This window comes from Neofelis nebulosa, chromosome 4, assembly GCF_028018385.1.
Source record: "Neofelis nebulosa isolate mNeoNeb1 chromosome 4, mNeoNeb1.pri, whole genome shotgun sequence".
In the NCBI taxonomy this organism is placed as follows: Eukaryota; Metazoa; Chordata; class Mammalia; order Carnivora; family Felidae; genus Neofelis; species Neofelis nebulosa.
In genome coordinates this window covers 75,957,664-75,984,612 of record NC_080785.1, presented here as the reverse complement: position 1 = coordinate 75,984,612, position 26,949 = coordinate 75,957,664, and positions in this window count along the sequence as shown.

Sequence of the window (26,949 nt, the reverse complement as noted above, 5' to 3'; positions counted from 1 at the left end):
AAAAACCTAGCTGAATGTGAATACTGATTATATCAGGGCACCTGAGTGGCTCAGTCAGTTGAGGGTCTGACTTCAGTTCAGGTCATGATGTTGTGTTCGTGGGTTGGAGCCCCATCGGGTTCAGTGCTGACAGCTCAGAGCCTGGAGCCTGTTTCTGATTTGATGTCTCCCTCTCTCTCTCTGCCCCTCCCCTGCTCACGCTCTATCTCTCAAAAAATAAAATAAAACATTAAAAACAATTTGAATGCTGATTGTGTCATCTGTCATCCTTTTGAGTTCCAGGGTTAAAATTAGCTGATCTGTCTTACTGAACATGTATTTTCTTTCTCCCCAGTTTTCCCAAGTGAATCCTTCCTAAAGGTGGACCTTCCACGTAAAACTTTTTGTTCCCATTCCCTTGATGGAATATCCCATTATAATCACAGCTTAAAATTTTTTTTTTCCAACGTTTATTTATCCTTGAGACAGGGAGAGACAGAGCATGAACGGGGGAGGGTCAGAGAGAGAGGGAGACACAGAATCTGAAACAGGCTCCAGGCTCTGAGCTGTCAGCACAGAGCCCGGCGCAGGGCTCGAACCCACGGACCGCGAGATCATGACCTGAGCCGAAGTCGGACGCTTAACCGACTGAGCCACCCAGGCGCCCCAATATAATCACAGCTTTAATTTGCAAAAGAATACATGCTACATTCTAAAAAAAATCTTGTGTGAAATAGCTCCTTTTGGTAACATCACCATTAAAACAGTAGTTCTGCATTACAGAGTCATGTTTTATGTATTCTGTTCTCAACAGAAGCTGCTGTTAATTTTTCACAATTACTAGATCAGAGCTACCTAGGTATAAGGTGGGGATTCTTTACAAAAATGTGTTTGGTATCATTTTGATCATTCACCGAATGTTCTATTCTATAAGAAATCAGAATGTTAGCAATTATGCTTTAGGCCAAAAATGCATATGTATATTCAATAAAAATCGGGATTATTTAACTCTTTTTTGATAATCTGGAATATCTGTCTGCTCTCTTAGGAAGCCCATGTAACTATAAACCATATTTTACTTCTCCCTGAAAATAAGGCTCTTTCAGTGTTTTACATAGATCAATACAAGAAATCATGTTTTTATTTATATGAGTGAGAAAAAAAATAAGAGAAAATATATTAACCTTTGATGGCACACCCGTAGTGCCTACTTACTCATAGGAAACTCCACTCACTGCCACCTGATGTCAAAATATAGATATTTTCTGCTCCTCTGAGCTACACAGAGATTGGAATAAAAGTTTTCCTCATCTCAAGTGAGTTATTTCCACTGTTGGATGCTAAGGGAGCTCAGAAATGGCACCACTGTTTCCCTACTTGGGTTCTCAATCAGCCAAGCAAACCAAAACTTAAGGGAGAAATATGTTTAAAACCTATATAACCAAAAGAAGCCATGTCACAAGTTGGGTTCTCCAAATGCAGACACTGAAACAGAGTTTGAGTTCAAATCAAAGGGTCAAAGGAAGGAGAAGAAGCAAGATTGAGCAGAGGAAAAAGTCACAGGTGAAACAGACCCCAGAAAAGACTTGCCCATCCTGGCAGGAAGCTCTGGAGTAAGCATCACCCATGATAGTCATCCCATAGTGAGTCAAAATGTCTGAGCCTCTAAGCCCTCTCCTGACTCATCCAGTGTGGGCTGCCTTGGGAAGGGCATGACTGAGCAAGGCATCCAGCTCTTTGCAGCCAAGGAAGATCGGAAAAGAACAGGCAGCTGGAGGTATTCTGCCAACCACCCTCTCCCAGCTGGACAGCAAATCCTTCCTTGATTGGGGCTCTGGGGAGCACATCTATCTTCATGTCTCCCACAGACTAAGTTGGAGAATATGGCTCACATATTCAGCATCAGTAGGTTTTTCAGTATGACAGCCAGCACTGTGACATCCCAACATGAGCAGTACTAGGTAATCACAGACCTCATTTACAGAGATGGGCCACTTAGCCTAAAGATGCTGGCCAGAACATGTAGTTTTCACCAGCAACCAGCTCTTAAGGAAAAGAATAGAAGAGCCCCAGAAATATATGTCCAATTCCTGCTCCCATATTCTCCAATGAAGATGTCACTTGACAAGAGGGAGTGTGGGAATGAAGATGTGAAGACAAATTAGGAGAGATGCTAATGGCCCCCTCTCTCCTCCACCAACTGAGTCCTAGAGTTAAAGGCAATACAGTGAGGCTTATTAACACATTTAGATCTCTGGATAATAATAGTAACTAAAATAATAACTTAAAACTCTCACGTACACAGTAATCACTATTGGCATACTTATAAATATGCCATGATTAATGGTAGGGTTTGAGAAACCCTGTTAGAAATTTAGGCTGGAATAAGGTCAGACACAAAGTTTAGTTATTGGGGAGTTAGCTTGGTTGGTTGGTTGGTTGGTTGGTTGGTTGGTTGGTTGGGGAGTTGAAGTTCAAAATTTTCTTATTGCAATTTCATGTAAAAGAATATATTTATTTACCAGGTCCTAAATAACATTAATATTTTTTTAAGATGCTCTTTACTCTTTTCTATCTTAATGCAAAAGTCACAGAGGGGATCTTGATCACTCGGTGGTAAAGTGATATATGCTGCAAAGGGCAATTCAGCAGCCAGACTGAATATCCTCATTCCCCTTTCAGCCACATACTTCTTAACACCATCTAATAGTATGATGCCACAGAAGGGAAGCTGGCTTGACAGCTACTTAGGATAGGGAACATCTAGGAACTCAGATCAGGGAGTCACAGTAAGACTCAGAGAACACAGGAAGCAAACGCAACCATGACACCCCCACTTGCTCAGTGAAGTGACTCCAAGAGAAACTACAGGTAAAAATCACAGATTCTGAAAGAAGGAGCATTGAATTAACTGTCAAAGGTGTATCAATCTTTTCTCAGCCAGCCAAAGGCAGTTTCTTTTAAAGAATTGACTAATCCTTCCTCTATGAGGGCATGATAAATGAAATGTTGCTAAGGTATTTCATTTTGATGTTTAATTTTTAATTTTTTTTAGGAATTTCATTTCTAAAACAATGGTCAATTGTTTAATCAGGTAAGATCTGATGTCATGGAGATTTACTCATGGCAAGAAAATATACGACAAGCTGCTAATTTCTGCATATGTTGCTAAGACAAGACAGTCTTCTAGAACTCATTCCAGACTTATGATTAAAGACTACCAGAAGACCATCTCCTAAAAGCAGCCATCTAGAATATCTGCCTGACATAGATACTAAGAAAAATATTAAGAAAAATACAGATTTAAGTTGGATCTGCCTCAGTCTTCCTGAGCTTTTAACAGTGACTTACAAAGTGTCATCCTGTGACCACAAACACTCCAAGCACTTGCTAAAAATACAGATGGCTAGACCCCACCTAGTGAATATCTATGGAGGATGGCCCAAGCATCTGTATGTTCAACAAGTGTCCCAGGTGATTTTAATGCTAGGGTTTAATGTTAGGGTTTGAGAAACCCTGTTAGAAATTTAGGCTGGAATAAGGTCAGACACAAAGTCCAGAATCCAAGCTGAAAGGAAAAATTCTACAAAATCCATTTGACATTTATTTGGGAACAGTATTTTTCAAAAGAGAATACTAAAACTCTTACCCATTCATTTAATATTTTATTGTGTTCCTGCCCATCCAGATGCTGTGCTAAATATACACACATTATAACTCCTTTCACACTGAATTCAGATCTTATGGTATGCATATCCCTGGGAATTAAAATGAGAATTCTGAGAAAAACGTACACTTCCCCTGAGGTGGAACTACCCTAAGGTCAGAAAAACATTAAAAAGTGGATATGATATGATTAAGTGAATCTAGTTCTCTCCAGGGAAAACAGAGGTGTGGAGGGTGGACAGATGTGCATGTGACGATTTTAAAATAAAAAGATCTCTTGAAATAAGAAATCAGAGCTTCGAGTTGATTCCTATCCCAACCAGAATCAGTTCTTTATACTACAATCAGAGAGTTGATGAACTTTTGATCTGTCCTTTCTTTCTCTGGAAGCATAGATCAAAAAGCTGTTATCAAACAGAAAGGATAAAAGGAGAGTATATAAAACACTGTTGATTTTCCATAAAGTTCCCATGAACTCTGCTGAAAGAAACTCCTGACATTAAACCTACTCACACACACTACCTGCTATAGTCTTGAGTGTTTGTGTCTTTCAAAATTCACATGTTGAAATCCTAATGCCCAAGGTGATGGTCTTAGGAGGTGGGACCTTTGGGAGGCATTTAGGTCATGAGGGCCATGCCTTCATGAATGAGATCAATATCCTTATAAAAGAGGCCTTAGATAGCACCCTTCTACCATGTGAGGACACAGCAATAGGCAATGAACAAGGAACAGGGCCCTCACTTGAACGTGCTGGCACCTTGATTTTGGACTTGCTAGTTTCCAGAAATGTGAGGAATGTATGTTGTTTATAACTTACCCAGTTCTCAGTATTTTGTTATAGCAACCAAAGGACTAAGACACTACCACAGCTCACTAGGAAATACCTCCTTGCTTAGCATAAGCTAAACTTACTCAAGATTGAATACCTAAAATGGTTTCTATATAGCTTTGCACAAATATGATGATGTATACATAACTCCATTTGACTCATAGCTTTTGTTTATAAAAATATTTTACAATCTATTTGCATTTATAATTTTGTCCTAGGATCAAATAAAACCTAATTAGATGGTTTTATCAACCTCTTACCAAAGTCAAAACAAAATAAGCATACATTGGGGGGGGGAAGGAAAAAATATATTAAATGTTCAACTTAAATGGTGAAACTATGGTTGATTTTCCCACATTTCCCAAATGTGTAATAATAAGAATATATTACTTCATAATGAAAATATTTAAAATTAATCTTTTGGGGAGTTTTTTACAACAGTAGAATTTTTTAATTAAAAATAAATTTCAAAGTTCAGAGTCTTCAATGGTCATTGTTTCTTTTTACCTTATCCCTTTTGTTCCTTCCTAAAAATGTGTTTTACCCTGCAGGCTAGATCGCCTCTCCATTCTTTAAAACATTTATAAGCTTCAACATTTTTGCTATAACAAAAAGTTCTGGCTTTCCTTTTTCTCTTCTATTTTATTACAACCCCATAAATTCTAACTATAGTTGTCTACTGTATCTCCCATTATTCTCAATAATCTTGACGAACTGACTTTGAAAGCATATTGCTTTAGCACATTAACTTTTGCTGGGGCACCTCTTCTCCACACCTGACTCTCCTACCCTGCAATTTTATATCCACTCTAACTAACAGTTTTCTAGGTAATATATTATACACAACGTCTGTCTTGTCCTAGTTTTTAAAATCCCTGTAGCCTCTTAAAAGTCTTTTTAATGTCCTCATACCCAAGTCCAGGCCGGCTCTGGTACTTCCTTTATGTAATAATTTCTGTTGTCTTTTCTTTAATCTTTGCTTTTATGCTCTGCTCCATGATCTTCCTCAGCATTTCTTCCCAGTAGTTTGGTTTGTTTTTGTTTTTTAAGCCCTTTCCTGCTCCCAAAATTCTTTGTGCCTCACTCCATCAGCCTAGGGCTAGTGAAATGTGAACATTTCTCATTCTCTGCCAAAATTATGACCCTTCGACCTACTTAAAATTTAAATACAATTATACTAAACTATGACATAATCTGTCACTCCCCACACCCAGTTTATGCTATGAAAAAAGAGTCATTCTCAACTAGTCCTCCAGAACATGGCCTAGGTTAGGACACTTTCCACACCTTATTGTCATTTCTTTTTTTTTTTTTTTTTTTTTTTTTTTTTTAGTTTACTTTTCCCTCTAAACTTTAAAATCCAAATGGAAGACAATGGGGTCTTCAGGCCTGTATCATCCTCATTTATCATAGCAACTAACACATGGCAAACGTTTAATAATTATCTGCTAGATAAATATATATCACAAGAACACATGAATTCAGAAGAATATATGGGAACCCAGCTATCTACTACTAAGCCACATCGAAAGAGATTTGATGAAATATAAAATTCCACCTTAAATATTTCCCTTAAATAATTGTTGTTTTAGAAAATGCAATTAAATATTATATTTTATATTACAGTACTATCATTAAAAATTGTTTTACGTATGTCAACATGCAGTAGATTTATTTTGTTACGTTAAGTAAATTTATAAACAGATGTTTTAAATGTTTTCTCAGTTTTATTTCTAATATGGTAACTGTTAGTAGATAATAACCCACACAAATAAAAGCTCTTTGGGGTTTTCAATACTATTTAAGATTATGAAGGCATCCCGAGACCAAAAAAATGTGAGAACTACTGTCCTAAATCATCCAGATCACTGTAGCAACACCTTTTTGTGTATGTCTAAACCCTCCTGGCCTCACTTTTCTCTGGAGACTTTGGCCATTTTTTCTACACCTCTACAGTGACCAGCTCTCATGGGGTCTGACTAGCCTCACCTGGTGAGACCTGCTGTCACCCCTTGCCTGCACAGTATACCACCTCTTGCCTCCCACATAGGGCTTCCCTATTTAAACTAAGGCAGTCATTTTCAAGCTATCTTTGGTGAAGAATCATTTTTTCCCCCAATTCATTGCTGACTGACACTTTGTAAAATGCAACACAACAGAACTGCTAGAAAATTGAACTGAAAAAATTTAAAAAAAAAAAAGTATACAAAAAACAAGCCCAATTGTTTTACTGTTAGATTCAACAGACATAAAATTCCTCAGTCAAAATGCTATAAAAATTTCTAAACACTTCCTTTCCATTTCTGTACCTATCATGAGGATGCCATCCACCGATCACACTTTGAATTGCGTTGCACTGATACATAGTAGAGCCCGGGACTTTCTCGGGATCCATCTATACATAACCCAGGAATGTAGGAGGTGCTAGATACCTCACGGTGTGACTTTCAACCAATCAGGGATGAGAGCTGACAGATAAGGTCCTGTGACAGGTCAGACATCTCTTCCACTGATCCCATGGGATAAAGCCACAGCCACCCATTGCCATATGGGTAATTTTATAACGCATCCTTCTTCCTGCTTTGCTAACCCTGTACCTCTTTCTTTTACTTCCTAGGATTTGCCCCCCAATAAAGCACTCTAACTTAAACTTATGCCTCAAGCTCTGGCTTTCTGGGGAGCCCAGGAAATGAAAGTCAACATGCTCTTTGCACCTCACTGAAGCCAGGGGGAAACACAGGGGCACAGGATGTCCAAAAGTTCTATTATTCTCCACCTAATGCTGCACGTGGCTTATGCATCTAACCCTTTCCCCTTTTCCTACCTCTCAGCTCATTACATCTGCAAATCCAATCACTCCATGTCTAGTAGACCCTGCATCCTCCTCAAGTTCCTGCACCAGGTTTCCTTTGTCCTGACACAAACCAGTCACAGGCCAGGTTCATTTGATCCTTTCAACTGACCCTTAAAATTGGCTAGTAGTGAATAAGATGTTTACCAAAATCCTTGTATATAGGGAAACTGAGAAACAAAAGGTTACGTGATTTTTCCGTGGACATTGAATGATTTAGTGACGGACTGAAGAACAAAGTTCAAACACACTGTTTTGTTGTCTTTCGTTTTCATATGGCTTTATACTCTGACAAGAAGAGACGATTTGTCCAGCCAGGATGGCTAACAAACGTAGTGTTATGGCTCCCACAGCTAATATTTTAACAGATAAACTACAGTAAAACAGAACACGTGAGTGAAAATATCAATTACTTGCCGAGAGAGGTCATGAATTCTCCCTTAGATATTACATGATTCTGAACACAGTGTGTACCCCACACATGTCCGATAAATGAAAGAATAAATTAATGGCTATCAATCTGAACTTGGTATTTTTACAATCTACAAAGCTTTAAAATTATTCTGCTAGAATAAAGCCACGCACAGATTTCAATTGTAGAGACACCTAGAATCCTCTGGATCAAAGGAAATAGTTTTAATTTAAAAGGAGTGCAAAGTTTAGACACACACACACACACACACACACACACACACACACACACACACAAATACCCTCAGTCAACAACCAACATGACAGGTAGATTGGACTCATTTCACAGAATAACGGTATAAACATACAAAGTAAATTTCACACTAAATCTCCATCAGTACATATGCATTCATTATAAGCAAATATATCAAGGAGCCTGGAGGCTTGAGAAATGCCATCTATAAAAATTACCTACAGTGGCCTTTAAATTCTTCTGGCAAATTCTGAGTATGCAATTGATACCAAAATATATAAGCAAACAATGCAAGCAAAAATGCCTGCAAATTGGGAGCACAGCTAGTCATCTTGTCAGTAGATGAAAATGTCATTCCCTAGTATAAGTACAGTTTCATGGGCAATTGATAATATATGCCAGCTCAGTGAATGCATTTTCAGACAGCGACTTGAGGCCTCTGAAACTATAAAGGCAGAGAACATAATGCCGCTTGAACCAGAGTGTGATCATTCTGACTCAAAATTACTTGAAAGGCAAAGTAATATTACATACCAAATAAGTTTTTAAAAATGTACCATAAAAGTTAAAAGCTTGCTAGGAAAACAACAGGTAGAGTTTTTCAAAATTCTAGCAAACCATCCAAACTTGTCCTATCCAGTACTGTAGTTACCAGCCCTAAGTGGATATTAAAATATGGCTAGTGCAACTGAGGAACTGAATATTTAATCTTATTTAATTTTAATTAACTTAAAGTTATATATATAATTCTAGTTAATTTTTAATTACATTTAACTTAATTAATTACAATTAATTCAAACTTAATAACTGATCCTCATACAGTTATTAGAAAACCTTTACATGTATTTGGAACAATTTGGATCTGAATCTATTTTTTCCACTGTAAATTCTATAAAATCTAAGTATATATCAAGTGTTTTTCTGGTGAAAATTTAGTGTCTAAATTAAGCTGTGCTGATCCACTCAAGTGTTAACTGCTTACCGAAAAAGTCAAAGACAAGTAAATAAATAAATACACAACAGTTTTCTCAAGAGCACCACACCCTGCTAAGTACTTACTAAAGATTCAGAAATGATTAAAACCCTGAAAATTAAATGCCAACCACATAAAATTTCCCCCTAAAAAATAACAAAACACCACAGTTTAAACAAGAAAATGTCTTGAAAGAAAGTAGCTATATGTTTAGGGGTTTTGGATTAGATACCAGAACGAAGAGCGAAATATCAAGGAATCACCAGAGGTTTTCAATATTCATAAGCCATAATTCATATTAAGCCTCATAATTATATTGGACATGAGTTCAAAATGCCACAAGCCAAGTCATAATGATCTAGCAGTAAACCACACCATTACCCAAAATCTTAAACCACATTTAAGATTTGAGATGAGGTTGGGGATGGGTGAAAAAATACCCACTTGATGCTATAGATCAAAAGATGTGTGTTCTGGCCAAGACAAAACAGAAAAGAGGTAGAAAAGTTGAATGAATTTTTGGCTTGGTTTTTAAATTTTAAAAAATCTTGAAAATATCCCACTTTTTTACTATACCACTTCAAACACTCCTCAAAACTAACTATTTAGAGGATTATATACACAAGGGTCTAGACAGAATTGCAAACTACCTGGCAATAGATGGCAACTACAACAAAGCTTGAAAGAAAAATTAGGATAAAAGCTTAAAAATGTTGTCCAAAAGGCATAACCTAGCCTCACAAATACCATCATAAGTAAATAGGATTTGGAATGTTCTTTGAATGCAGAGAGCAGGGCACAATGCTCTTTAATTTACATATGCCAATCATCACTACAAAAATTTAGAAGCAAAACCTTTATACAGAAGAGCAGCCTACCCAAACCTAGAATAACACACTCAATTCTGCTTGCTGTTCTCATGCCAAGACAGTTATAAGAGACCAAAAAGAGATGAGTTCAGCCAACAGAGCCAAAACTAAAGGGACACACCAAAGAGATTAGACATCTTCCAGATAAAAAGATGAGATGATTAGAACATTTCAAAGCCTATTTTGAAAATACTACCAAGCAGAGACAGTAAACAGCATTTTGTTTTTAAAAAATACATTTTAGGCCAACTAATTAATGCATGCATTCAATGAATATTTACCGAGGACCCACTTCATGTTAGCCACTGTAAAAGGGGAGGCTCCAGTAAAGAGATAAGAAAGGCAAACACATTGCCTTCAAAAGGGTCATGGTATAGAAAGAACAAGATAATGATTACAGTGGAATGTAGTAAATATTTTCATATAGAGCATGGCCATCCTGTCTGGAAACAAATACTACTTTATGTGTATTTGAATGTGCTATCAATAAATATTTACACATACTGCCTGTGTGTCTCCAGACTTTAAGCTAGCCATGCTCATCTATGTACCAGGTGCTAAGGGACCATTAGAAAGGATGTACCCAACTCTTAAAGAGAAAAAGTGGAGAAATGTCCGGGAATACCTAAAAAGGAAATAATGCTTGAACTTAGAAGGATGATGGAGGAGTTTGGGAAGCAGACAACGAGAGGACATTTCTTGGTTGAAAGTATGATATAACTGAGATAAAAGAATGCACCGACCATCTGGGAACTGGCTCAAAGTTATTCTTTACAGCCAGGCACAATGGGTGCACTGAGACTTCCTGTCCCAGCTTAGGCAAATACCAGGTCCTTTACTGTGCAATTTTGTTCCAATTAAACTTTAAGGTGTAAGAAATTAAGAAAGTAATGAAAAAACACATTAATTATCCATAATTCCACCACTCAGAAATAAACACTTTTGGTTACTTTTCTGCAAATATAAATATTTTTATGGATATATATAATATGTATCATAGTGACATATTCTATTTTTATATTTCACTTAACCAAAGAATTTCCATTTTATTCATAGACATAATTTTATTTTCTCTGATTTTATTAACATATAATTGACAAAAATTATATGTATTTAAGGTGTACAAAGTGAGTTTTGGCATATGCATATACACTGTGGAATGATTACCACAATAAAGCTAATTAACATATCCATCACCTCACATAGTTACTATATTTTGTGTGGATGAGATAAGAAGCCTCAAAATCTACCTGAAATATTTCCAAGTCTACAATACAGGATTATTAAGTATAGTCACCATGCTGTATATTAGGTCTCGATAATTTACTCACCTTGTATAATTGAAACTTTGTACCTTTTGACCAACATCTTGTTTCTCCCAGTCTCTTCATAGACATAATTGTAAACAGCTGTGTAGTAATCAGATAGACATAAACACTTCCCTATTACTGTTCATTTAGACTCTTTACAATGCTACTTTATTATAAATAAATGGTGTGATGAATAACTTTATACATTACACTTTGTCAGAATGAGAAGTTATTTCCTCCCTGGAGACTAAGTGAAATTACTAGGTAAGAAACATTTAAAATTTTCTAATATATTAGAAATTGCAACAATGCTTACCAGAAGAGCTGTATCACTTTACACTGCAAACAAACTGAATGTGTGTGTGTGTGTGTCTTCCTATACCCTCATCAGCATAATGATTTTTTTTATTTTTACTAATTTGTTCGGCAAAAAAAAATTGCACTCAAATTATATTTTAATTTCCATTAGCTCTATGATTAAACCTATTGGCCAATTTTTTTTCACTTTTTGAATGTTCATGTAACTCACTCATATATATATTGGGGTGCGGATTTGTTCTATGGATCTTGTCATCTTTAAAGCAAACAGGATTGACGTTTGCTCTTGAATGTTGGTTATGATAGTTCAGAGATATTTTTAAATGCCTTCGTTGTCATATAGTCAGATATATTCTCATTTCTTCTGTAATTTCATGCCTTGTTTAATGTTTGCCTATGTGTTCTTTCTTATGTTCTTGGTGCTATCTTTACTTTTAACTCTCCCAAGTGTTATTATGATACACTGCCTAAGGTTCGTCCCTCTATTTAATTTTTTTGAATGAGCTGGCCAGTGTTCCCAGTATTACTTACTGAGTTATGCAGGCCTCCCTTATTGACTGTGATTCCTCCTTTCTTATATATTAAAATCTATAAAGGATCAGGCAAGGATGGCTGCTAAAGAAAAAGTTTACCATGCCCACCCTACCCCTCCTGAAATCCCGCTAACATTAATGGCTACCATTTATGCCATACTTACCTGTGCCAGGCACCATTCCAAGCACTTTACATGTACTAACTCAGTCAACCAAGTTTAGCAAATAGGTTCCATTACCCATTTCACAAAGGAGAGCAGTGGAGTTTATGTAAGTTCCCAAAATCACACAGCTAGCATTTGGCAGAGACCCTGTCAGAAGCCTTCTAAACTCTGGAGTCCTGTTTTATCCCTTCCCTCCCCCAGATCTGTGCTTCAGGCACATAAGTCTTCTTTTCATTCCTGGATTATTCCCAGTGTATTATCACCCCTGAATCTTAGAACAGTCTCTGCTCTCAATTTTTTTAACAGATATAGAAATTAAGAGCTGGACTTTAAAATCACACAGCCTTGGATTTGTATCTTAACCCTGCTGCCTTCTTAGTTATAATATTGTGATGACTAGTTTTACATGTCAACTGAGTCAGACTGTTAAATCGAGCACTAATCTCAAGGTTGCTGAAAAGGTATATTATAGATGTCATTAAAGTCCATAATCAGTTTACTTTAGTAAAGAAGATTATCCTAGATAATCTGGGTGAGCCAGATTTAATCAGTTGAAAGGCCTTAACAGCACAACTGAGGTTTTCCCAAGGAAGGAGAAATTCTGCCTATATATTGCAGTTTCGGCCCACGTCCAAAAGGTCCAACCTGCCCTTCCTCATGGCTGGCCCTATGGAGATTTCAGAATTGCCTGGCCAACCCTTAAAATCATGTAAACCAATTCCTTGCAGTAAATCTATCATCTATCCATCTATACCTATACAGGATATATACATATATACACATATAAATCCTATTAAATCTGTTCCTCTGGTGAAACTCTGATTTGAGACAAATTATCTGAGTCTCAATTTCTTCATATGGGAAATGGAGATAGAATTAGCACATAGCTCATAAAGTGATCATAAGGATTAAATGAGATATTATGCTTAAACACAACATAGTGCCTGACAAGTTACAAATTTTCATCAATGTTGCCATTAAATGTGTGCTAATATTTGTAAATTTGTACTAACATTGGTAATTGTACTAATATTTGTAAATAGGGTTCATATAAAATAGTAAGCTCTAATTTTCTTTTCATTTCAACTGAGGAAACTCCCTTAAATATTAATAAGGATGTTTATCACAAAGACACTGCCATGCAGCAGAGCATGATTCAATCCTATTCTCATGGAAAAAAGAACAAATGTACATCAAAGTAGAATGGATGGGAATGCAAGCTGGTGTAGCCACTCTGGAAAACAGTATGGAGGTTCCTCAAAAAACTAAAAAATAGAACTACCCTACGACCCAGCCATTGCACTACTAGGCATTTATCCACAGGATACAGGTGTGCTATTTCGAAGGGACACTTGCACCCCCATGTTTATAGCAGCACTATCAACAACAGCCAAAGTATGAAAAGAGCCCAAATTTCCATCGATGGATGAATGGATAAAGAAAATGTGGTATGTATATATATATACATATATGTATATATATATATATATATATATATATATATATATGTATATATATATATAAAGAAAATGTGGTATATACAATGGAGTATTACTCGGCAATCAAAAAGAATGAAATCTTGCCATTTGCAACTATGTGGATGGAACCGGAGGGTATTATGCTAAGTGAAATTAGTCAGTCAGAGAAAGACAAAAATCCTATGACTTCACTCATATGAGGACTTTAAGAGACAAAACAGATGAACATAAGGGAAGGGAAACAAAAATAATATAAAAACAGGGAAGGGGACAAAACAGAAGAGACTCATAAATATGGAGAACAAAATGAGGGTTACTGGAGGGTTTGTGGGAGGGGGGATGGGCTAAATGGGTAAGGGGCACTAAGGCATCTACTCCTGAAATCATTGTTGCACTATATGCTAACTAATTTGGATGTAAATTTTTAAAAATTAAAAATAAAATAAAATGAGAAAATAAAAAAAAACAAAAAAAAGGTAGAATGGAAAAATTATGGGACTCTTCCATTGGTGTAGCTGGGAATGGAATACTATACAGCAATGAGAATAAACTACAACTGCCAACAACAATGTGGATGAATCATACTGAGTGAAAGAAGACAGTCACAACAAAGCACATCCTGTACAATTCCAATAAAGGGTAAAAACAGACACAGCTAACCTATGATGAAGGAAGTAAGGATAGTGAGCAGTTAGTTGGGGAAGTCAGGAGAGGAGTGACTTGGAGGGAACAGAGGGAAGTTTCTGAGATGCTGGGAATGTCTTTCTATCTCCTGATCTGGGAGCTTTTTACACAGATACCTTTGCTTTGAGAAGATTATTCAACATGCACAGTTAAGATTTGTGCATGTTATTACTGGTATATCATTCGTCAGTAAAGAATTTATGTAAACTTGGTGTATTCATTTCCAAAAAGGAAACTGTTGCTTTCTAATTTGAAAGAAATCTGTCATTGGAATAAGAAGCCCAGGTAACTGGGTAAGGACTGTGACTTTAGGAACTAGAGAAAGCTTCTATGACTGACAGTAGCTATTAGTGGTTGGCTATTATTATACACCCAAGGGTAGAAGTTAGGTCTATTATTTTACACCCAAGAAAAAAGATTCACTCGTTTATTCTACAAACATCCAATTCTTTCCAACTCCACGGCCATCATAGTCCACACCACTGTCTCCTCAAGCTGAAACTATCCTGGCTGTCCCTCTGCTTCAGCTCTAGGCCCCTCTACCCTTTCTCAGCAGATCCCCCCATACTGACTTTTTTCTTCCACGTAAATTAGATCATGTCACCTCTGCTTAAACCACACCAATGGCTTTCTGTTGCATTAGGGGAAAATCCACTCTCCTTACATCTCCTTGAAGGTCCTGCCACCCTCTCCACTTTCACATCTTGCTCACTCTCTCCTTACCCACAGAGTCTCCTTACCCACTTCCCATCTCAGGGCCTTGGCACTCTCTGTGTCTTCTGCAGAATGATCTTCTCCAGGCTGTCAGGTTACTGACTCCAGCCCATCTTCTGGGTTTGTTTGAATATCACTTCCCCAGAGAGGCTTTTCTGACCTCTTCATCTAAAACTACTTTGCATTTTGTGCATTGGTGGATGGATGGATAAAGAAGTTGGGATATTTTATATATATAATGGAATATTACTCAGACATAAAAAAAGAACGAAATCTTGCCATTTGCAACAACATAGACAAATATCATATGATTTCATTCATATGTGGAATTTAAGAAACAAAACAAAGGAAGAAAGGAAAAAAGAAACAAATGAAAAAACAGACTCTTAAATACAGAGAACTGGTAGTTGCCAGAGGGGTGGGGGGTGGGGGAATGGGTGACATAGATTAAGAGTATAGTTATCATGATGAGCACTGAGAAATGTATAGAATTGTTGAATCACTATATTATGCACCTAAACTAATATAACACTGTATGCTCATCTCATGGGAAGTTAAAAAGTAAATAAATTTTTTTAAACATAAAATAACAAAAAAGAAAATAGTATATTACACACAACAAATAAATAAATAATAAAAGCATTTTGCCTTTCTCTATTTCCTTCATATTATTGACCACAATCTGTAATCATTTTGTTGTTTCTTTGTTTACATTCTGAATTGCACTGACCCCATAGTAGTTGCTCAAAAAGTATATACTGAAATTAAAGAATTCATCCAGTCAACCCATAAACACTGCTAAGGCACAGCAGTGGGAATATGCTGTACTAATTTTATGACTTCTTTCCCATCTCAAAGCTTTCTGGATTCATCTTCACCAGAATTTATCTGAGGTGGGGGTAAGGTAGAGAGTGCTGGACACACACAGTGTTGTTCTCCTTAATCACAACACTTTTCCTGAGAATAGCCAGGATTGAAGTTCAGATCTTCTGCCCTGATTACACCTTGACCTTTAGATGGGATGGTGGGGGTGTAAATAACACCTTGAGTAGTTTGGGTGCCTACAAGTATCCAGTGTCTTTATTATGCAGATATAGTCTGCAAAATAAACATTAACAGGTGATAAACAGATAATTTCGAGGTGTAGTAAAAAGACTTGGCCTTATTTCCTGGGTTTGAATCCTCCTGCTCTGTTTCTTATCAGCAATTCCCTGAAAAACATAACTTTTTTTGATCCTCAGTTTTGTCAGCAATAAAGTGAAGCTAATATGGCAACATGCATTTCTCAGGGTTGTTATGGAAAGCAGATGAGCAAAGCTATGTGAAAAGCACTTTGCAAACTTTCTATACACTGTATACTGTAAGTTATCATAATTATTTCAATGTGAGCTTTTTCCCTTGCCTAAGCATAATTTGTATCCCTCATTTCTGCTTGGAATGCAAACGTTATGGCAAGCTAGATAAATGGAAAGTTTTAATCATCACATAATGGGGCACATTAATGTGATAAGGATGGTTATGCTGGCACCATCACTGTGCCTTATGTCAGTCTGGTCCCAATGCCAATCAGGCCTTTTATATGCAGGCCCCTGTGTGTGTGTGTGCGTGTGCGTGTAGGTGTGTATGGGTATGTCATAAATTTAAACTTTATAGCATATACTATTTGCCTTAAATGAAATCAACTCTGAGAAATTTATTTCTTGATACCTAATTATTTAGACTTTCCTTCTAAGAGTATACAAACTACCTGTGTTTCTGTCTTGAAATATTTTCATATATTTAATAGGTGATAAAGATTAGGTCATCACCTACATTGTCTACTCATATCTCAGCAGAAAACAGCACTCAAATTAAGTTCTACATTCCCCCTCTAAGCTATGGCTTTCTTTGACTCTAGCAGGAATTTCATCAGGAAGATTCTCTGCTCATGTTTTTCTTTTGATCGTAATATAATAAGCACTATGATTAGAGACACAATTTTTGATATGTCTGGAAGCATTTAAGTTGTATAGAGTTATCCATACTTATGGAACTTATTATATAATTAAATATTAACTATAAGCCATAATCAAATTCTGAGGTCTAATATTTTACCTCTATAATTTATATGCCCGTAGGATTTATTCCATTTTTAACTGAAATATCATTCTCTTGAGGGAATCTTGTATCAATATGTTTTTGCCTGTATAAGAAAAAAGAAAGGAAGGAAGGAATTGTAAACCTCTAGAAAAGCAAACCATTGTAGGATAAAGCCACAGCTTATGCAACCACTCCAATTTAAAACAGGAAATCAGTGGTTTCATGGGGAAAAAATAATTGATTCTTAAAAAGTATAGTGAGTACACAAGAAGCTAGAAGATATTAGCAATATGGTAAAGACAACACATGCTCTTTCATCCATCAGGAAAAAAATGGAAGTTTCTCTAGGAATGATAATAATAATGAAACAGTCAATATGGCTCAAACATGAAACCAATTCATTCAAATGTAACATGTCTTTGCACAGCCAGTAGAACATATGTCAGGAGAATGTAAATAGTATCAATCTTAACCACATAAAACTAAAAGTACAACATCCAGAAACTAGAAAATGGAGACAGAAGGAAGGCCAGACACACACACATCCTTATCTTACAACTTTGGGGAGCCAAGAGGAACTGTTTATAGTGGATGAAAGCAGAATATTAAGCTACTAATTTAAGTTTACAAGTGTACTCGACAGAATTTTTTTAAAGATAAAACTATTGGGAGGAGGTGGGAAGAAAGATGGAAATTTGGGGCAAATGTACTCATTTAGCATAGCAATAGACAATGCAGAAGTGGATAAATAAAGAAAAGGTAAAATGGCATCATATTTAAAGACACAGACAATAGCAGTAACCACTAAAGGAACTAACCACAATTAAAAATGTTTATCTCTTGGGGCGCCTGGGTGGCTCAGTCAGTTAAGTGTCTGACTTCAGCTCAGGTCATGATCTCACAGTCTGTGAGTTCAAGCCCCACATCAGGCTCTGTGCTGACAGCTTGGAGCCTGGAGCCTGCTTCAGATTCTGTGTCTCCCTCTCTCTCTGACCCTCCCCTGCTCATGCTCTCTGCCTCAAAAATAAATTAAAAAAAAATTTTTTTTTTAATGTTTATCTCTGAAGAGAGGCACTGAGGTTGGAGAGAATATTGCCTTTACCTAAAAGTCCTTCTGTATTGCTTAGTTTTACAATTGTGTGTACAGTCTATCAGCCACCTGGAAGACATGGTCACCTAGATGCCCCGCAGCTTCCTCACGCTTGAAATCTCCATGTGGAATTCATCACCATTGGCTCCCATAAGTATTTGCCTCCTACTACAATCTTTTTATCCTTCAATAACTCATTTAATTATTCATTTATTCACAAGTTGAGTGCCTACTTTGAATCGCTGTGCTAAATTTTGAACCATTATGCTGGAGGTACAATGGCAGCAAGATAGACATGGTTTCTTCACTCATGATGTCTATACTCTGGTGAGGGAGACAGATCTCATTCACACACACACACACACACACACACACACACACAGGCAATTAAAATTACTTCAGACTTTCATAAGACCTGAAGAATAAGCTAGCCGTGTGTAATGGACATTTGTCATATTTGGGGCTATTTAATATGTTTTGAATATCTTTCCTGTGTTTCGGTAATGTCCTATTTCATAAGTAAAGTAATGAACACTCAGTCCTACTGAGGAACAATATAGCATTGCATAGGAATCCATTGCAATTCAGTGAAAGAACCCGGTCACAAAAGACCACATACTACATGACTCCATTTACATGAAGTGTCCATAATAGGTAAATATATAAGGAAATAACGTGCATGCATGATTGCCTAGTGCACGAGGAAAAGATAGGGAAGGGAGAAGAGAACAGGGAATGACTGCTAACTGGCACAGGAGTTCTTTTTGTTGTGATGAAAATGTTCTAAATTTCAACTGAGATGATAGTCATATAGGGGAATATATTCAATCTGTGACATTGGCAAAAGCACACATCACATGCTTTCACAGCTTTTTTTCTGTGGGCATCACAGGCTAATGGATACAGGGTGAGAGTTCTGGGGAAGTATTTCCATGGAAAGGGACAATGCTACTACAATTAGACGGTTAGGGTTAAGGATCATGCTGTGTCTGCCTGAAGCCCCAGAGCCAATTCAAAAGGCACCCTTAGTGCACCTAGATGGTTCAGTCAGTTAAGGGTCTGACTCTTGAATTTGGCTCAGGTCGAGATCTCATAGTCGTGACATTGAGCCCCACATTGGGCTCCACTCTGGGCATGGAGCCTGCTTGAGATTCTCTCTCTCCTTCTCTTTCTCTGCCCCTCCCTCCCTCATGCTCTCTCTTTCTCTTTCTCAGAAAAAAAAAAGGCACCCTTGTAAACTTTAATAAGTTGATAGCGATACACAGAGCTCTCCAGAGTGCAGGGCCCAGGCAAAGGGCCCCACTTGCCTCAACTAAGGTGCTAGCAGTGACATGAAGAGAAGCGGAAAGACTCTGGCGGTATTTGGGGGGCTAGACTTGACAGGATTCAACTGATGAGTCAGACATGGGAAGATGAGGCAAAGAGCTAATACTGCACACCCAACGATGAATCTCCCCACATCTCAAAAGAAGAAGGAGGAGGAAGACACGTAGGGAGCATGAGAAGGGAGGACAAGAATAAAGAGAAGGAGAAGGAAGAAGGGAAAGAGATGTGGAAGAAGAATTAAATTAGAATTTGAATAATTTTATTGACTTTTTTGGAGTAGCCATGTGCTTCATGGCCCCCTTCCCCAATGCTAGTGGCTGAGTGAAGACTTATCTCAATCAATCAGCTAATTTCTCTAACCAGGGACTGATTTAGATATGGACACACAATATAACCTTGATTCTATTGTGATATATATATATATATATATATATATATATATATATATATATATATATAATAAAGGGAATATCTTCTGGCAAATCTTCTGCTATAATTTTCCTGGTTCACAAAGGAGACAGTAAACAAAGACTTTGCTGGGGAAACTATTCTTATCTTGCTAAGACTGATTACTTTTCTTCTGTCTTCAGGTCCTATATTTATATACCTACTATAGCTTATTTAGCACTTACCCATTTGCATGTTTGGCTCTTTCCATAAAACTTTAAACTCCTCAAGTGCATAGGTAATATATTATTTGTTAATTACTCTAGCTTCTAGGCACTGAGTAGCTGTTATTAAATATTTGTTGAGGGGCACCTGGGTGGCTCAGTTGGTTAAGTGTCTGACTTCGGCTCAGGTCATGATCTCATGGCTCATCAGTTCGAGCCCCGAGTCAGGCTCTGTGCTGACAGCTCGGAGCCTGGAGTCTGCTTTGGATTCTGTGTCTCCTTCTCTCTCTGCCCCTTCCCCACTCATTCTGTCTCTCTCTCAAAAATAAATAAGCATTAATAAATAAATACATACATATCATACATACACACATAAATATTTGTTGGATAGTGTGGTAAAAGGCTTAAAATAAAGATCCAATATTACGTGCTGCCTTGATATCTGGTGAAATCAGGAGGGACTCAAAGACCCAACCACAAGTTCCCCTCCTCACTCTGCTCCCTGGAAAGGTCCCCTAGCTAAACAACCCTGCCGATCAAATGGACCAGGCAGCTCCTGCTTATCCCTGAGCAGCAAGTTGCAGTTCAGTTCTCTGCTAATCGAACAAGCCCAAAACTCTCTCCCACTGCAACCAGAAGGCACCTAACCCTCTTGACACTACAAAGCCTGCCTCACACAGCCTCTGGTCGTCCGTTCCAGGGTACAGTCCCCATGAGGCCCTCCCTGTAGGACAGGTGATGTCCTTTTCCACCAGCCTGTGAGCATACGTACAATTTACTATCTGGCAGTTAGTGCTGGCTTTCATCTGTACCTCGTTGTCTGTGTTCTTTCATCTTCAGTAGGCTACTCCAGGCTTCCTCATGACACAGCACTAACTCCAAGAGCTGTCAATATCATCCGTCCAGGGTCGGGTGTTACCTGTGCAGCCACCCCTGCAACCCTAGGGCGGAAATCCCTCCCTCACCAACAGACCAAAGTGGTGGTGATTCTATTCTCTATCTCCACATTTAGTCAGATTGCATGGCAAGAGAACGCTGAGAGAGAATGTATGCATTTTATAATTGATAATCTTCAGTGACATTCACTACAGAAATACAGCCTTTTCAAGCAGCACTTAGTTAATAAGGCTGTTAACCACTGCGATCCTTTTGATCTTGATTCAATTTAACTTTGGAAAGAATCACTACACCTATCTCTATCAAGTCTGTTTAATTCCTACTAATTTTTCATCAAAAATGAAAACTAATTACATACAAGGTCTTCTGCTGCGTTCAAATAGAGGCACCCGATAACTCTTTTTGACTAGGAACAGAGCTTGCCCACAGTAATTTGGATATCTTGAGTTTGGAGGTCAGCAATAGGCTAATAAACACCACTTGCTAACGTGTAAAACTAAGTGGTTTGTACTTCTGATTAAAATATACGTTACAGGAAGCGTTTCTCTTTGCTTTAAAACTGCAGCTTCTTTATAAACTTGAATATTTTTTCCTCTCTCCAGCTATGGGTTTAACAATGCCCCCCACAGATTAAAGAGTCTTAAAGATTAGTACACTTTTAAACATAAAGGCAGAAAAGTGAAGCTCGCCCTGTGCTGCCAGCATGACCCTTTCATCAGAGAAAAGGGTTAAGCACCAAAGTTGATGCAGCAAATGTTAAAAGTAGTTACAGGCTTTAATGAAATTATCTCATTTTAGAAATGGAAAGTCTCCACTAAAGTACCTATTCAGTTTTAAATTATTATAATTTTCCACCTGTGATTCTGTTCTTATTTTTACTTCCTCATTTTGTGGTTTACAACATTACTGGAATCTGTCTTTCCCTGCATTTTGATCCTCTGAACTTGCTTTCATGTATTTAGTGTAGATGAACATACATTACTAGCCAATAATGCAAGTGAGTAAGCTCCTACAGGTGTTGTGAGGTAAGCTTTTCAGGAAAGATACAGTAGAGTACAAAGTCAACCATTTAACTTCTACAACACTTAAGTCACATCTTCTATCATAATTTGTTAATAAACACAGATAATAAGCACAACTGACATCTTTCAGCATAAACTACGTGCCAGGCACTGTATTAAGGACGTTCTAAATTTTGGTTTGGTTTGGTTTGGTTTGAGAGAGAGAGAGAGATTGAGAGAGAGAGAGAGAGAGAGAGAGAGAGACAGGGAAAGCGAGCAAGCGAGCAGGGGAGAGGCAGAGAGAGAGGGAATGAATCCCAAGCAGGCTCTGCACTGTCAGCGCAGAGCCTGACATGGGGCTCAAACTCACAAAATGTGAGATCATGACCTGAGCTGAAACCAAGAGTTGGACACTTAACCCACTGAGTCACCCAGGGTCCCCAGTATTAAGGGCATTTTATGTCTAGGTTCGTTTAACTCTCCCAGCAACCCCATAAGGAGCACATCATCCAGTCACAGAGTTTTAGGGAGAGGGGCTTTTACTCTATTTGAATGCCATTTCTGAGTTTCTGTACCAGCATTATTGGCAATAAATGCAGTAGCCACATTTGAGTCTTCATTTCGCCCCCCACCAATGCACAAAAGTGACTTAATTATGAGAACATGAGCACAATGAAAAGCAGATAAATTACCAAGGAAGTTTCCCTTTGTGAAAAGACAAAAGATTGTCAGAATTTTTTTTAATTAAATATATAATCACCAGTTGAACCAGGAACCCTACTTCTAAGTATTTATCCAAAAAAGCTAAAACACATCCACATAAGCACCAGTACACAAATGTTCACAGCAGTTTGAATTATAGCCCAAAACTAGAAACCCCACCACCAACTCTGACAACTCTGTGAGGTGAATGAATAGGCGAAGAGGTAGGTTCAAACAATACCATTCAGCAATAAAAAGGAACAAACCACTGATACACATCAACCATGGATGATTCTCAAAATGATTACTCTGAACAAAAGAAGTCAAACATAAAAGAGTATGTATTGTATGACCCATTTTACCTGAAATTCTAAGATAATTAATGTATAGTAACAGAAAGCAGATCTGTGGTTGCCTAGGAAAGAAAGTGAGGGGGAAAGGGAGGACAAAGGGGCACAAGGAAATTTTTCAGAGTTCTGAAAACATTCTGAATCTTGATTGTAATGCAAACGATTACATATATGCGTACAATTATTAAAACTCACACTGGACAATTAAAATGGATGCCTTTCATTATATGTAAATTAAACCTCAATAAATTGATTAAATATAAAAAAAAAGCCAGAAGAGTTTATTTCCTAAATTTATTTTCTAAATTCAAGTGTAATTAATTTCCAGTGTTATATTAGTTTCAGGTGCACAATACACCGATTTAACAATCCTATACACTGCACAGTACTCATCATAGTAAGAGTCATCCAGTAAGTCTCCTTTATTTGTTTATCTCCTTTTTTCCTTTGGTCATCTGTATTGTATCTTAAATTCCGCATATGAGTGAAATTATATGTTTTTTGTCTTCTACCTACTTATTTCACTGAGTATTATATCCTTTGGGTAAACCTATGTTGTTGCAAATAGCAAGATTTAGTTCTTTATCATGGCTGAGTAATATTCCATTATATATTTATATCACATCTTCTTTATCCATTCATCCATGAATGGACACGAGTTACTTACACATCCTGGCTATTGGAAATAACGCTGCAATAAACATAGGGATGCAATATATCTTTCCAAAGCAGTGTTTTCATTTTCTTTGGGTCAACACCTAGCAGTGGAATTATTGGGCATATGTTAATTCTATTTTTAATTTTTTGAGGAGTGTCCATACTGTCTTCCACAGTGGCTGCACCAGCTTTCATTCTCACTAATTTGCACACAGGTTCTTTTTCCTCCACATCCTCACCAACAAGTATTGTTTTGTGTGTTTTTTATTCTGCCAGTTGTGAGGTGATATATCATTGTGGTTTTGATTTGCATTTCCCTGATAATGAGTGATGTTGAGCATCTTCTCATGTGTCTGTTGGCCATCTGGATGTCTTCTTTGGAAAAAATGTCTGTTCAGGTCTTCTGCGATTTTTTACATGTTAAGTTATATAAGGCTTTTATATTTTTTGGATATTAACCCCTTATAAGATATCTTTTTGTTTCATTGGTGGCTCCTTCACTGTGCAAAAGCTTTTTTATTTGGGTGTAGTCTTAATAACTTAATTTTGCTTTTGCTTTCCTTGTCAAAGGAAAATCTAGAAAAATGGTTCTACAGCTAATGCCAAAGAGATTACTGCTTATGTTTTCTTCTAGGAATTTTACGGTTTCAGGTTTCACATTTAGGTCTTAAATCCATTTTGAGCTTATTTTTGTACATGGTATAAGAAAGTGTCTAGTGTCATTCTTTTGCATGTAGCTGCCCAGTTTCCCCAACATCATTTGTTGAAGAAACTGTCTTTTTCCCATTGTATATTCTTGCCTCCTTTGTCATAGATTAATTAGCCACATAATCATGAGCTTATTTCCAGGCTCAGAAGAGTTCTTTAAAATAATAATTTCCAGGGTTCCTGGGTGGCTCAGTCAGTTATGCATTTCACTCCAGCTCATGTCATGATCTTATGGCTCGTGAGTTTGAGTCCCGCATAGGGCTCTGCACTGACAGTGTGGAGCCTGCTTGGGATTCTCTCTCTCTCCCTCTCTCTCTGCCCCTTCCCCACTCACACTCTTTCTTCTTTCAATCTCAAGATGAATAAAGAATAATAATAATAAAATAACAATTTCCTTTCCCTCAGTCTTTATATATTTTTAACTACTCAGTGAGGGGTAAGGCAAAGACACAAAGTATTAACTGCCACAGTCAAGTAAAAATCATTCTGATCTGAAACAAAGATAATGTCTGAATTATGTACAATTCCATTGAATTCAAAATCCATTTATTCAACATTGTATAAATAAACTCATTATTTATCACATTTTCTACCTCAGAGGAATTACTTTAAACCTAGTGAACTGTTTTTATCCTTTCCCAAGAAAGTAAATACTCTGTTCTTGAGACCCAGACTTTCTGTCCTGGATGGTGGGGGGCGGGGGGGGGGGGTGGAAAATGGCAGGTAGATGGTATTAGCAGATATTTCTATGTTTCTCCAAGGGATATTATCTGAATATTTGTTCACTTGTTCCTAAATGGACTTTTATTTCCAAGTCATAAGCCAAGAGTCACAAATTCAAATACCTACAAAGGCGAGGCAGGTAATATAATAAAATAGACTTCTGTAACTTGGTATGGAATGGTGGAGATGATGGTTACCTCGACCATGCCACATTTAAAATTTTTTTTCAACGTTTTTAATTTATTTTTGGGACAGAGAGAGACAGAGCATGAACGGGGGAGGGGCAGAGAGAGAGGGAGACACAGAATCGGAAACAGGCTCCAGGCTCCGAGCCATCAGCCCAGAGCCCGACGCGGGGCTCGAACTCACGGACCGCGAGATCGTGACCTGGCTGAAGTCGGACGCTTAACCGACTGCGCCACCCAGGCGCCCCTCGACCATGCCACATTTAATTCACTCATTCACCAAATGCTTAATGAGGACCTACTATTTAGCCAGGCAGTACTGCAGGCACTGAAATAGAACCATGAACAGAACAGACAAGGACCTATTTAAAAATCATAGTTCACATTCTAGTGGAGAGAAAACTAACAATAAATCCGTGGACAACTAAACACAAACATGCAATATGACAGTGCTATTGATAAAGGGGCTGGAGAATGAAAGAAGCCAAAGATTTCTATTTGAAATACGGTCCTCAGGGAAGTTATCTCCCATAAAGTGATATTGGAACAGATACCTGAGGAGGGAAGAAAGATATGAAGATAGATATGAGGGTGAGAGGGAGAGCATTCCAAGAGAGTAAACAAAAGAGCCCAGGGTGGAAGCACCATGAGCACACTGAAGAAACTAAAGAAACTACAAGGATGTCAGGGTAGCTGGAGTAAAATGAGGAAGGAAACACTGGTAGGATATGGGGAGGGGGGAGCTGTCATTGCAGGATGTTTAGGCCTCTGTTATGGCCTTGAAACCTTTGTGTTTACTTGCATGAGATGAAAAGCCACTGGACGATTTAAAGCAGAGAAGTGGCATGATCTGACTATTGCAGCTGTGTGAAAAATAGACTGTAGGTGAGGTTGGGAAACTTAGGTGGAGTTTTGGCAATAAGTCGGGATTGGTGATGGTGGGTTCAGAAGAAAATGGTGTCTGCAGAACTGGTGAAAAGTAGTCAGAATCTGAATATATTTTGGACAATTGGGGCAAACAGAACTGTTGATGACTTAGAGATGAGGCAACACAGGAGAGAGGCATTGAAGAGGTTCACCCCTAATGAGCCCCTGGGTCAAGATTCACCACAAGATGAACAACAAATGATAACCATTTGTGACAAATGGATAAAAGCGTTCCCTCCTCATTTAGCAGCAGCTTGTGTGAGCTCAAAGACTATGAGGATACAATTCATGGTAAATGTTAACTATTGGATTTCCATCCTGGAATAGTTTATCTGGAGATCAACTGGGCTGCCATCATAGAGAGTCATCCCAGCTAATGCTTGCTTTTTCCAATTCTCTTTGGATATACGGGCACCTTATATGCTGAGAATTAGCTCCATTACAAAGTTCCTTTTGTGTGCCTGACAATATGTTATATGAGCTTTGGGGAAAAACTCAGATTTTAGCATTGGGTATCATGATGGAGGCCTACATGACTGAAAGAGTTATGATGGTTGGAGTTCCCATAATTAGTGTTAGAATAAAAGGGTGGCACCCAATTCTGCACCAAATGTTGAAATATTCTCAAGTTGAGGAATAAAACAAATACATGACGCCC